Source organism: Astyanax mexicanus, chromosome 20 (genome assembly GCF_023375975.1).
Source record: "Astyanax mexicanus isolate ESR-SI-001 chromosome 20, AstMex3_surface, whole genome shotgun sequence".
NCBI lineage: Eukaryota > Metazoa > Chordata > Actinopteri > Characiformes > Acestrorhamphidae > Astyanax > Astyanax mexicanus.
The window spans coordinates 14,744,665-14,759,201 of NC_064427.1; the positions used below are offsets into that span (position 1 = coordinate 14,744,665).

Consider the following 14,537-nt stretch of genomic DNA (forward strand, 5'->3'; position numbering starts at 1 on the left):
GCTTGTCTGAAAATCGTGGGTACATTTTTGCTTACTCTTTAAAATGAAAATGTAACACTTCCGATCTAAGAAGAGGCAGGATCTATTCAGCAGGTTTTAACTGAGAGAGAGCACTGTCACGAATGACCCAGGCAGGGAGACGAGGAGACGGACGCAAGTGCAGGTAGGGTGAAATAAATGAAATAATTTAATAAATAAATATAAATAAACAAAGAAACGAGAAACAAGTAAACACTTAAACATAAAACAGGGAGATATATACAAGGAACAAGGGAGTGAACTAAATAAATGAAACTACATAAACAAATAACCAAAAACCAAAACAAACGAGAGAAACCAGAGAACATAAACAAACTAGATAGATACGAACAAACCGGGAGTAAATAAACAAAGAAACAAAGGGACTGAATAAATACAAAACTAAAAACGGCAGGGATATATATACAGGGAAATAACAAGGAACTAAACACTAAGCAGGGAACTGGGGAAACGAGGAAGAAACAAGAAACTAGAAAACTAAACAAGAAATAAACACGGAGCAAGAACTAGGGCTATGAAACGCGGAGAACACAGAGAGACAAAACAACAGAGGTTAGTGCAAAGACCGACGGAGGACAAGTGACAGAGGAGGGCTATTTAACCAAACAGGACACAGAACTACTGTCAGGAGACACAGAGGGGCACAGGTCACGTGGGAATAACACACAGAGACATGAGACAAGACCAGGACGTGACAGATGCCCCCCCCTAAACACGCAGCTCCCGAGGCGCGTAAAAACGAACCCCGGGGGCTGGCGGCAGGGAGAGGCCGGGGAAAACAGGAGTCGAGACCGGGGACTGAAACGGAGACAGGACAGAGGACAGAGACTGGACCGGGCTTGGAAACTGAGCATGAGACTGAGACTGAACAGGGAACTGGACAGTGGACGGAGACTGAGGCTGGTTCGCCTCATTAATAATCACGGAGCACGGCTGGGTCGCCGCGGAGAGAGTCCCAGAGCGAAGCTGGATTGCAGCTGCGGAATCCACCTCTGCAGCCGCCATGAAAGCCAGCTCCTCCGCCTGAGGAGATTGCGCTGCAGCTGCGTGGCTTGAGAGTGCAGGTGCCGCAAAAACCCGGACTGGATTATTACTCTCTCCGGCAGAGTCAAAGTCTCTGGTCGCGGCTCGGCTGCTACCGCAGCAGTCTCGGAGCGCGGTTCGGCTGCCACCGCAGCAGTCTCGGAGCGCAGTTTGGCTGCCACCGCGGTAGTCACGGATGCACGGTTTCACAGCCGCCGCAGAAGTCACAGAGTGTGAGACAAAACCAGGACGTGACAAGCACATTTACAGGAACTATTGTATGTGGTGATATACTGACACTGACCATAGCAAATGTTTTTTTCTTGTTTTTTTTGTATGCCCTTATATACAAAATGAATGATAAAAAACTGTATAAGTGTAATACACCTAAATGTAGTTCTAGTAGTTAATAGTAATTTTTCCATTTATACAGTTTCCTTCAAATGTCTGTGACAAATTTAAGATTTTGACTAGGTTTGTATAATGTATGTAGCATCTGGGCAAAAAAACATACTTGTCAATCTTTGTCTAATTCACATTTTTAATATGCAAACATAATTATGACCGCTTTGAAAAGCAATTGTTGATTATGCAAATGTAAATATATTTTTTTCTTGGGTCTGCAACTGTGGACCTTTATTGGCATATTCAAGATGTATTTTAAATCATGGTATTCTTTTGTCTCTTTTGTGAAATTATTTACTAAGAAGGCAGTTTAGAGATTTTGTCCTTATTGCATTATATGTTTTTATTTTTACCAATATAGAGACATAAATGGTCCATGTATTATTTAACTATAATGTATTATTTAACTATATTTTCCAATATATTGCCATATATTATGGTTTCAAAATCTGTCAGGGTGTAGCGCTCCTGTCTCTCCCTGTCTTCCTACAATCTCAGAACATGCTGATGTCACACATCCACCTGATCTCAGTACACCACCCGGAAGTCTGGAATACTAATTTTTCACAATATATAAAACCCTTTCATACGCACACCCTTACCGAGTATTGTTTGGTTTACCCGTTTTACAAAGCGTATCTATTTTCCCCATGTTTCCTACTTACGACCCCTGGATTGTTTATTCTCGACTCTGATTTTTGCCAACCCTCTGATATTGGATTTTTGGTTATTACTTGGACTGTTTATACCGTTGCTGATTTTTGCCTGCTCTTCACTATTGCCTTGCTGTGTATGACCTCAGGACTATCCCTCGTTTCTGGTATGTATTTTTCTCTCTGGCTGCTGTTCACCCCTGTTGAAACTTTTCTGTATATTGACTACCTGTTTTTTTTCTGTGCTGTATAATACATGTTTTGTATGTGCTGTTTTCTGCATCTGCATTGATGGTATATTGTGGTATATGGGGTACAAAGATAGTGGGGCCATTCTTCATCAATGAAACCATTGTTTTACTTAAAATGTACTTGAAATTATTAAGATGTTTGGTGTGTCGCATGACCCTCTTTCTATTGAAAAACATAAAATTGGATCCAAAATGGCCGACTTCAAAATGGCTGCCATGGTCACCACCCATCCCATATACTAATGTACCACAAACAGAAAGTTAATATCACCAACCATTTCCATTTTATTTAGGTGTATTCATATAAATGGGCCACCCTGTACATACAGAGAGAATGGCTATTTGCATTTGGTTTAATGTTGCATTTGTGTTTAATGATTTACGCCTGTTCTTTTACGTACTGTCTGAGCGGGAAGCCAGAAAAGGCAAAATAAGACAGAGATGAAGAAAACAAGAAATAGATTTTCTCCCCTGTTACAAGATCCTCTTTCATGGCCTGGCAATCACTTTCTTCCCTGGGGACAAAATAATCTGAATTAGTAACAGGGCATTGTCACGTCTATAGACTCTCCTTTCACACTCCCGAACTCCATTTCCCAAGAACTCACTGGCTATGACGTCACCGTCAGCCGCTCACCTTCACCCAATCGCGTTACTCTCCCTCGTTCTGATTCACCTGTGTTCTAAGAAGTTCCGGTTCATTGTAGAAAAAGGGAACTGCAAAGATTTCTAGGATTTGCCAACTTTTATAGACGGTTTATACGTAATTATAGTTCCGTAGTATCTTCACTCACAAATCTGTTGCAACAGAATTCTAAAACTTTTGTAGGGTCAGAACAAGCGCTAGATGCTTTTGCTACCCTTAAAGGGAAGTTCACTTCTGCTCCTCTGCTAAAACACCCAGATCCTACGGAACCTTTTGTTGTAGAGGTTGAAGCTTCCAGCGTAGTGGTAGGTGCTGTACTGTCCCAGAGATTTGGTTTGCCAAGTAAATTACATCCAGTGGCCTATTTCTCCCATAAACTTACTCCAGCAGAACAGAATTATGGTATTGGGGACCACGAACTCTTAGCCATCAAATTAGCCCTAGAAGAATGGAGGCATTGGTTGGAGGGTGCTTTACATGCCTTCATAGTTATTACAGACCACAAGAATTTAGAATTTTTGAAATCTATGAAATGCATGAATTCACGTCAGGCACGATGGTCTTTGTTTTTTGCGTGTTTTAATTTCACTGTAACATATCGACCAGGATCCCGAAACACCAAAGCAGATGCGCTCTCACGTATTTTTGATGAAAATGATTTGGCTCAGTGTAGAGATAAATTAATTACATGGGCTCATACTTCCCCAACTTCTGGACATCCGGGTGAGAATCGCACCTACCAATTATTGGAGGGTCGGTTTTGGTGGGAAACAATGCGCCCTGACATTCACGAGTTTATATCATCCTGTACTGTTTGCGCTCAGTGTAAAACCCCCTCTACTCTACCTGCTGGTAAATTAGTGCCGTTACCAGTCCCAGCTCGACCCTGGTCGCATTTGCCAGTAGATTGTGTTACTGACCTTCCTGATTTCATGGGCAATACAGTCATCATGACTGTCGTTGATTGTTTTTCATGTGTTTTTTCATCCCCTTTGCCAAATTACCCACAGCATTTGAAGCTGCTGAAAGTCTGTTTAATAATTTATTTCATATTTTTGGTATCCCTGAGGATATAGTTTCTGATCGCGGTCCTATATATATCAAATCTCAGGTCTGGTCTGCTTTAATGAATAGGTTGGGCATCTCCGTCAGTTAATCTTCCGGTTGTCATCCCCAGAGTAATGGTCAATGTGAGAGAATGAACCAGGAACTAGGAAAATTCTTACGTATATATTGTTTTAACAACATTCATGATTGGGCCCAATATCTCCCCTGGGCTGAATTGGCTCAAAACTCTTTAGTTAGTTCTTCGACCAAGTTAACACCCTTTCAGTGTTTCCTAGGTTATCAACCCCCTCTCATGCCGTGGTCGGCTGAACCATCTGTTATCCCTGCTGTGGATCAGTGGATGCACCGTAGCGAGGAAGTGTGGGAGGAGACTCACTGACGTATAGAAGCTGTGTTAGAACAACACAAACAGCAAGCTGATCGCCATCGTCGTGAGGCTCCACTTTACTCCCCTGGGGATCGTGTTTGGATATCTACCAGGGATTTCCGGCTCCCTGAGGGAAACAAGAAGCTATCAGTTAATTGGCCCTTTTAAAATCATCAAGAGAATCAATGAGGTTACTTACCTTCTTGAATTGCCTTCTCATTATCGTGTCTGACCCTCCTTCCATGTTTCTTTACTTAAGCCGGTTATCACTGGTCCGCTGGATGAGACCTCGCATGGGGTGCTACCTCCTCTGCCTGTGCTCATGGATGGTGGACCTGTCTACGCGGTGGAACGCCTGTTGGACTCCAGCAGGAGAAGGGGAGCCCTGGAGTACCTGGTAGATTGGGAAGGCTACGGACCTGAGGAGAGAAGCTGGGTTACTGCAGCTGATGTCCTTGACCCGTTATTGGTGGAGGAGTTCCACCGTTCTCACCCATCACGTCCAGCACCACGCCCTAGGGGTCGTCCGAGGAGGAGGTCACCTGACCCTGGAAGGGGTAGGCGCTATGGGTCAGCTGCTACTCGGTCCCTCAAGTCTGGCCGCGGCTCCAGAGGGGGTCGTCCAGGCTATGCCCGCTTCGGGTCCTCGTTTCTGTCGGTCCTCCGGTGTGTCGTCCTCGTCCTTCGGTTCTTTCGGACTCCTCGAGGGGAGTACTGTCACTTCTATAGACTCTCCTTTCACACTCCCGAACTCCATTTCCCAAGAACCCACTGGCTATGAGGTCACCGTCAGCCGCTCACCTTCACCCAATCGCGTTACTCTCCCTCGTTCTGAGTCACCTGTGTTCTAACAAGTTCCGCTGCATTGTAATTCTAGTTTTGTATTGTGGCCGGCAGGGCTGGACCGGGGAAAGACCGCAGGCGCTGACACCAGCTCGCGGCTCCGCTTCCCGCAGGGCTGCACCTCTTCAGCACCAAGGACCGGACAGCGACCAAAACCACGTGTAAGGGGGCGGGTCCTCTAACCAACCACGGCTGGAGCGGGATGATCAGCACGCCGCCACCAGCCAATCGCGGCCGGAGCGTAGCCGCACAAAAGAGCCACCAACACCATTCACCGGCGGGCTGCCAAAGCAAAGGAACTAATGCTGTGTTTCTCTCTCATTTTCCCCCAAATACTCTCTCTATACTACCTCACAGGCTGCTGAGAACCAGTGTGGGCCGCCGGCCGTCGAACCCAGAGCCATGAACCAGCCTGCGCCAGCAGGACGTTACTCAGGAGCTCGCTGGAGGACTGCGCGAATTGACCACAGTCCTGATGTCCACAGTCCTGCCAGATCCCCGGCGCAGCGCCCATCACCTCCTCACCAGGCTACGTCCGAGGGATGATGTGGAGGCCTACTTGTACACCTTCATATGTGTGGTGGAGAGGGAGCTGTGGGATGGCGAGGAGTGGGCCGCGATCATCGCCCCCTTTCTCACAGGGGAAGCCCAGTTGGCGTACTACTCACTACCCCCGGACCAAGCTTCGGATTACGAGGCGCTGAAGAGCAAGATCCTGGTGTGCCTCGGGCTGGGTTCACCACTGGGGTTTTCGGCCACTCCAACCGCCACGACCGCAGATGACCCAACTGCTTCGCGTCGCAGATGACCATGGACCACTTCCTGCGCGCACTCCCGGGTGAGCTCCGAAAAGCTGTGGGATTGCACAAGTAAAACACCTCACTACCTCAGTCTGGCATCCCCAAACGGACGGCTTGGTGGAACGTTTCAATCAAACTCTGAAGAGAATTTTAAAAAGACTAACGAGAGAAGACCCAAGCGACTGGGACCTCCTCCTCCCCCACGCGCTCTTCGCTGTACGGGAGGTTTCCCAGGCCTCCACTGGGTTCTCCCTGTTTGAACTCCTGTATGCCCGGAAGCCCCACGGGCTCCTCGATATAGTGAAGGAAGCCTGGGAGACCCAACCCTCGCCATTCAGGTCAGTGATCGAATATATCCAATCCATGCATGACAAAGTTAATAAAGTGCTTCCTCTCGTCAAAGAACACATGGAGGAGGCCCAGCGAGCCCAGCAGCGCATGTACAACCGCCCCGCCCAACTGAGGGAATTTCAAGTGGGCGACCGCGTCATGGTGCTGATCCCCACCACCGCATGCAAATTCCTCGCGAGCTGGCAGAGACCCTACACCGTGGCTGAAAAGGTAATCCCCTTCAACTACCGCGTGGAGCGTTCAACTACAGCCCCGCACAGCGCCAAGAAGGTGGTCTTCTCCGGGTGAACCCAAGTGATTCACCACCATATCCACACTACTCCCGGCACAGTGGTCAGGCCCTACCGGCTCCCCAAGGCTCGTAGAAAGACGGTGGAGGACGAGGTCGACAAAATGCTCCGCCTAGGGGTGATAGAACCCTCCAGCAGTCCCTGGGCCAGCCCCATTGTCTTCGTCCCAAAGCCAGATGGGTCGTGGCGGTTCTGTAATGACTTCCGCTGCCTGAATGCGGTTTCTCACTTCGACTCCTATCTCATACCGAGGGTGGATGACCTCATAGATGACCTGGGGAAAGCACGCTTCATATCCACCCTCGACCTCACCAAGTGATATTGGCAGGTCCCCCTCACTCCCCAAGACCACGAGAAAACCGCCTTCGCCACGCCCTCTGGCTTATGGCAGTACACGGTGCTACCGTTCGGGGCATATTCCGCCGCATACCATTGTCCACTCAGAGACGTGGGCAGAGCATATTCTCCACCCAGACCGAGTCCTCAACACCATCCATCAGGCCGGTTTAACAGCAAACCCGAAAAAATGCCACCTGGGGCTCACCTAGGCGGCTTACCTGGGGTTTTGCATTGGGCGAGGGACGCTGCGATTCCAAGAAAAAAAGATCCGCGCCGTGAAGCACTGGCCCGTCCCCTGCACCAAAACCGACGTCAGAGCTTTCCTCGGTCTGGCCGGCTATTACCGCCACTTCGTGCCCCACTTCGCATCAATCACCGCGCCTCTCACGTATCTGATTAAGAAAAATGCCCCGGAAATGTTGGTATGGAATACTGAAGCCCAGGCCGCATTTACAGCATTAAAGAACAGGCTGACCTCTGAACCAGTGCTGAAAAACCCGGACTTCGAAAAACTGTTCATTCTGCACACCGACGCCTCCGAGACAGGGCTAGGGGCCGTGTTTGTGCAAGACTTCGATGGGGAAGAGCACCCCATCCTCTACCTAGCCGAAAACTCCTCCCAGCCGAGACCCGTTATGCCGCCCTGGAACGAGAAGCCCTGGAGATAAAGTGGGCCGTCGAGGAGCTCCGGTTCTTCCTCACCGGTAGGACCTTCATGTTAGTTACTGAACCTAGACTCTAATGCACGTGTCACACGCTGGTTTCTGTCCCTACAAGAATTCTCGTTGGTGCGGCATCACCCCGGCTCAGCCCGAGACGCGGATGCCCTGTCCCGGAGGCAGCTGAGGGGGGGCGTTGTGGTCAGCGGAGGCCAGACCGGGGAAAGACCGCAGGCGCTGACACCAGCTCGCAGCTCTTCAGCACCAAGGACCGGACAGCAACCAAAACCACGTGTAAGCGGGCGGGCCCCCTAACCAACCACGGCTGGAGCGAGATGATCAGCATGCCGCCGCCAGCCAATCGTGGCCGGAGCGGAGCAGCACAAAAGAGCCACCAACACCATTCACCGGGGGGCTGCCAAAGCAAAGGAACTAATGCTGCGTTTCTCTCTCATTTTCCCCCAAATACTCACTCTATACTACCTCACAGGCTGCTGAGAACCAGTGTGGGCCGCTGGCCGTCGAAGGCAGAAAGATGCTGCCGCTGAAGCCGAGCCTCCACTACTACCCAGCCGTGCTGCGAGGGTTTTTTCTCTCTTTTTTGTTTTTTTTGCACTTCTCTGTCTAAAAGACAATAAATACCCCCTCGGGGAAGTTTTTGTTCAAGCTCTTGTGTTCTCCGTGGTCCTGTCCGGCCAGTGCGGCTCACAGTATATATAGGTTTCAGTCAGCGTCTGTACTTTGCGAGGTATTGTCGACTCGTGTTGCGTACTGAGCATTTCTCCAAACCCTTTCTAAGCTAATTGTAGTTTAATAAACACAGGCAGCAGTGAGTGGAAATACAGAATAAAATTATTTACATTTGTACAGAAATTCCCCCACAATGCTTAATGTTTTTAAATCTGAGCACTAGAACTTTGAGCTGGTTGAATGCATCATGGGACTGCCTTAAACAAGAAGGATTCCGCTGCATTCAAAATTCGGGTAAAGTAAGGAAGCTGCCCATGAAATCAGCATATGCTGCCCACAGAAAGGGACAGTCTATTTCTCTGGAGTGCACATATGCTGCCTTTAGAATGGAACACATCTGTTATGACTTTCTCTGTTAAAGTAAACCTACCATAAAAAATATTGACTTTTCATGACTGTGTAAGGGGGGTAAACTTTCAAAATCAGCAGGGAATCAAACTATTCTTTTTCCCAATGTATGCAATAAGAAAGAAAATCCAGAAAGGGACAAGTACTTTTGAGTATGCTTTTCATGCACACATAAAAAAAAAACTGCTGCAGTAGGCATCAGTAGGCATCATTTGTTATTTTAAGGCAGCACTGCTAATGTGAACCAATATGACCCTTCCTTTTACATGTATTGATGAGGCATGTTTTCACAATACTGTCTTGTGTGTGGACTTTTTTTTTATGTGTTTTAAAGATGACATCAGCAGAGCTTGGTTTGTTAGAATTTAGCTCCTACATTAGGAGGTGCTCTATCCAATAATTTGAATAAGTTTTATTGTCCTTATCTTTTGTATTACATTGTAATATATAACTCATACTGTATATTGTAAAATGTTCTGAATTTGTTTTTTGCATTTGTATTTTATTTTGATTTGTGATAAACTGTTTTACATTCTACTAAAGGTTCAAATTTCTATTACTATTCTTTCTTACATTTTATGTAAAATTAGTTTTCTTCTGACATGACCTCTGTGGTGTATCTTAACAATGCATAATTTATTCACCCTCCCACATTCTATATCAACGGATTTTACAACATGCCACATGCAAAGTATTATTATATATTTCTGTGCTTTGTGTACGCTGTGACTATTTTAGGTAATTCTTTTATAATGGGCACTATTTACCTGGCTCGTGCTCTTCACACAGCAAAGTATATAGCTGTATTCAATTTGGCAGTGTCTGATTTGTGTGGTAGCTCTGTTCTTATTCCGAGGTATGTAGACATGTTTCTGTTTGATAAACAGTATATATCTTATGGAGAGTGTCTGTCAAGCATGTTTTTTGTTTTTCTCTTTACGTCCATGCAGTCTTTTACTCTGCTCGCTTTGGCCTTTGATAGAGTCATTGCTATATGTTTTCCTCTGAGGTATCATGCTATTGTCACTAAATCTACAATGATGATGATCATTGGGGTTATGTGGGTTTTGTCTGTGTTTCTTGTCACTCTTCTCGTGGCTCTGATCACCAGACTCACCTTCTGTGCATCTATAGCCACAGTAGACAGCTATTTCTGTGATCATGGTCCTGTCATCAGAATTGCATGTAATGACAATTCCATTAATTGGCCTTTGTTTATGCTAATATTGTGATTTTTATTCCATTTATAATAATAGCATTTTCATATGCTTGTATTGGTTTCGCATTGCTTAAGATCTCACATGGTGGTGATCGAATAAAAGCTATGAAAACATGCACTTCTCACATTATTTTAGTGACTATGTTTTATCTACCAATCTTAACCTTATTTCCTTGCTCTTACAACATATTTACATCCAAATACTAGAATACTCAACTCTGTTTTAACACAAACTGTTCCACCTATGTTAAATCCCATCATATATACTCTGAAGACAGAGGAGGTGCTACAGTCTATTAAAGTACTGTACAAAGGAATGAAGGTGAACAATATAAATGACCCTGTGAAAAGAATGAAAAGTTAAACTGATATGATAACCATTTTAATTTGGCCTAAAAAAAAACATAAAACAACAATTCTAAAACCATGATTGTGGGCGTATTGTTTAACTTGGCATATAACCAAATAAAGAAAGAAATGTGCAAGTACTCTTTTGGCTGTTCTTCAGATAACATTTGTTGCCTTATACAGTATATCATCACAGGTTTCATGATAGATGACGATAATCTTTTTTTTTAGTTCAGTTCATGTGGTAAATAAATTACCATTTTATACTAGTTATTTGAATATTGAACAACATATAATTTGCCTTAAAGAGACTTAAAGAGAAATTGTTTTCTTGTATTGCAATATGTAATAATTTTCCCCAAGGTGTTTGAGAGGTTGTCTCATATGGCGCCCTCTGCAAGACCAGTTAGAAGTTCACAGGGCTTTGGCCCATTTGAATTCTGTGTACATGTCACAATGGTTCTCCCCTGCCTGCTCTTTTTGGGTTTTGAGCCATGTGAATTCTATTTTCATGTGGACCATCATACCTCTCAAGCTAATCCAGCTAATCAGCTCTTATGTTCCCCCACAGAGAACAGCCTTATCTTGAGCCTTTATTTTAAAATGTATGACTGGTTGTAGTAGGTAGTAACATGTGATATATTTAATAACTGTATTTCTAATTTTACTTTTACATTATCTTTGCACCTCTGAACAACATTTTGGCTCTTCTTTATTCCCTATCACTGTAATGTGTTATGTTTGGTTTAATGGCTGTTATACACAACAACAAAAAATATTTTTTATCAATGGACTGCCAGAAAAGGCCTGTTTACCAGGAAAGAGATTTTGTCCAGAACTGAATGGGAATGGCTCATTTGAGAAACCCCACATTTGGCTCAGTGGTGGGGTTTCAGTGTTTAATAAAGAACAATTAAACATGCAAAAATGAGGTAATCTTCCTGTTTTCCTACATTGTATTATGTACTGGAAATCCTTTTATAGAAACTACTTGGCTTGCAGTGGCTCAAAAACTAAAGCTTTTTTTGAGACTGTATAAATACATTTTAAAATCGCCTTCATAGTGTAGTAATTAAAACCTTTTCACAGGCAGAGGTTTAGTGTGATTACTGCTATACTCCTGGGGCAGTACGTAATGAGTTTGCTCCTGGTTGTTGCATCAAGGTCAGCCCTCATGCCTCTGTCCCTCCTGCAGAAGAAGCCATGGCCAGCCATCAGCCAAGGTCACATCAGAGAGGCAGCTACTGAACAAGTGGAGTGGTCTATCTATGATTATTTAATTATTTTAACTTCTGGTAAACATGTTTACATCTGGAGACATTTATGATTTTGACTGCCAAACAAATGTTATTAAAAAATTAATATATGACATATGAGCCCATAATCTTCCATATAAGTCTTGCAAAGCATTTCAAAAAAGTTGTGATAGGGGCAAATTATAATAGGGTAAAAAAAAAACTAGTTCAAACTGATGCTGCTGAAAATAATTGCTTTGTGGTCCCCTGTCCTTATAAGACCTTCGTGTTCTTACGTGCTTGCAGACGCGTCCTCTCTCCCCACAACCTCTAGTTTGGTCCTGCCAGTTGCCCAGGGCATAGGCTCCACTTCCGCCATACCTATATGGCAGGATCTGCAAGGACACAGATGCTACGAACCTAAGCTTATGATAGGGCCTTTGCCAAAGACTTTATTACTTACATGCTATTTGTTATAACACACTCTATTATGATTAAAGTGTTGTCTCTAGAGTCTTCCTGCTAGAACTACATTTATAGTGGTGCTTGAAAGTTTGTAAACTCTTTAAAATACACATATTATATATTAATTTATCATTTATTTATTGAAGATCATGATCCTATATTACATATTAGTTCATGGACAGATGTCCTGACATTAATTAGGGTTATTCCACCACATATTTATGTCTGCTCCTAAAAGATCATTATTCTTGTTTCAAAATGAATATAAATGTTTTCTTTGCATTATATAAGGTCTGAAAGCTCTGCATCTTTTTCTTTATCATTTATTATTTTCTGCAAATAAATGCTCCAAATGACAATATTTTTATTTGGAATTTAGATGAAATGTTGTCAGTAGTTTATAGAACGAAACAACAATGTTTATTTACTCAATCATATACCTGTAAATGTTAAAATCAGAGAAACTGATCATTTTGAATTGGGCTCTCAGAGCTGTATGTCGTACCAGGTTGGCACGGTTATGTTAATAATGTTTCATATATTAATATATAACAGCTTAGCACAAGTCATGCTCTCTCACACACTACACTGTATGTGGACATTTTAGCTGCAACTACCTCATCCATGTCTGACACACTGCACATGTTTATATTTAACACATATGGGATATATTAAACTGTAAAATGAATACACTATATTTCTAATTGTATAATATTATAAATCAATTCATATTTTATCTGATTCTATTTTCATTTTATTTTATTCGATTTGTCCCACTCAGGGGTCAGTAAAGTCCTATCTTCGTCTGGGCCAGGCTTTATTTAAAAGGGATAATCTAAATCATAGTCAAAAAGTGGTACAGAATATAGGTGCTGCATATGAAAAAATAGTAAGGCTAAAAATCTGAAAAGAATCCACTTGTTCAGTACTTATACATTTAAACACTTTATGGAAGCAACAATTGACTTTCATAACTACAGTACTAAAAATAATAATATTCAAATGTACAGTGCCCTTCAAAAGGATTGCAACAGGGAGGCCAATCTCTTTATTTTAGCTGTGAACTGTTAATTTTACATTAAAAGATGAATATGAAGAAAGAGATAAACATTTGGGGTTTTTTTTAGATATTTACATGAGGATCAAAAGATAGAACCTTTTATCTGAACCCACCCAATTTTCCCAGGTACAAGATAATGACCCAAAACACTCTGCCTGCAAAAGCATCACAGAAATACTGATGTGAATGTTAGACTGTGAAGTCTTTTACAGTAAGTTAACAGAAAGAAAGTTTCCGTAAAGAATTTAAAAATTAAAGTAATTCACTTTGAAGAAAGATTACAGTATATTACTTTATAATAAATATAGTAATTTACTGTTTACTAATTACAAATTATTACAGTCTTTTTAGAGTATGTTTTAAAATAAATTAATTAATTTGAATGTTGTAATTATTCTTTACAATAATAATATGTAGCAGAAGTGCTGCAAAGTTATTGCTTTGCTTTTCTGAGCCACCATGAAGCCACACTTTGTAGTAAAGAATGGTAACTTGCATTTATTGCCCACCATACTGAGGCCAGGGTCTCACCATTACATAAAACATCACTGAATACACAAGAAAAGGTCGTCCCCGTAGGCAAAAGTCCACACTGATGGTAAGTTAGACATGGGGGACATGCCCATGATGCAAATAAAAGATGTCAGGGGCCAATAGGAAAGATGTAAATTTTATGTAACAAATATTAAATATTTTAGTGTGTCATAGCTGTAAAAATGTAGGTAATATTTACTCAAAATATGGTAGAAACCCTCCCCAAACACAGTCAGAAAGCACGTTGTTGCTTCAAATTTATTGTTACTTTTTACAGTCTATAATTGGGTACAATTTAGAATGCTTTTGCATGTGATAGATGATATGTGTTTTGCATGGTGTTTAGTCTCACTACACAGCAGTTCATTCTTGGGAGAATTTACAAAACACTGTTAAACAGTTATTTAATGTATAATTTTACTGTGCAAAATACAGCTGTTTGTTACAGTGTAGTTCAGTGATGTTTCTTAATGATCTAAACCCCAAGTATTTACTTAGCTTTTTTTCAAATAAGTCAGACTACTTAAAAAAGTCACAGAATTCCCTGTCTACCCTGTCCTCATGGAATAACCCCACACCCTTAATGTCAGTGACATTTTGCACATGACTCCAGTGGTTGCACGAGTTAGTATATGTCATAAAGGTTAAAACACTACATTTAGTACAGATAGAATTCATTTTAAATTTTAAAAAGATAAAAGGATCATGATATGTCATAGTAGCCTGATAAAAATTCATTGAGTAAAAGAAACACTGATTTACTCTATGACTTTCTATAACTTATATCACAAAATGTATAATTACTTATTTATTTTATTAACTATTGTAGATACATATCTACAAT

At 42.6% G+C, this 14,537-nt stretch overlaps 1 pseudogene; it reads left to right on the top strand.

The window, feature by feature from the left end:
• The first annotated feature begins 9,470 nt into the window (after window positions 1-9,470).
• On the top strand, window positions 9,471-10,415 carry LOC103047635 (olfactory receptor 1E5-like; annotated as a pseudogene).
• The last annotated feature ends 4,122 nt before the right edge of the window (window positions 10,416-14,537 follow it).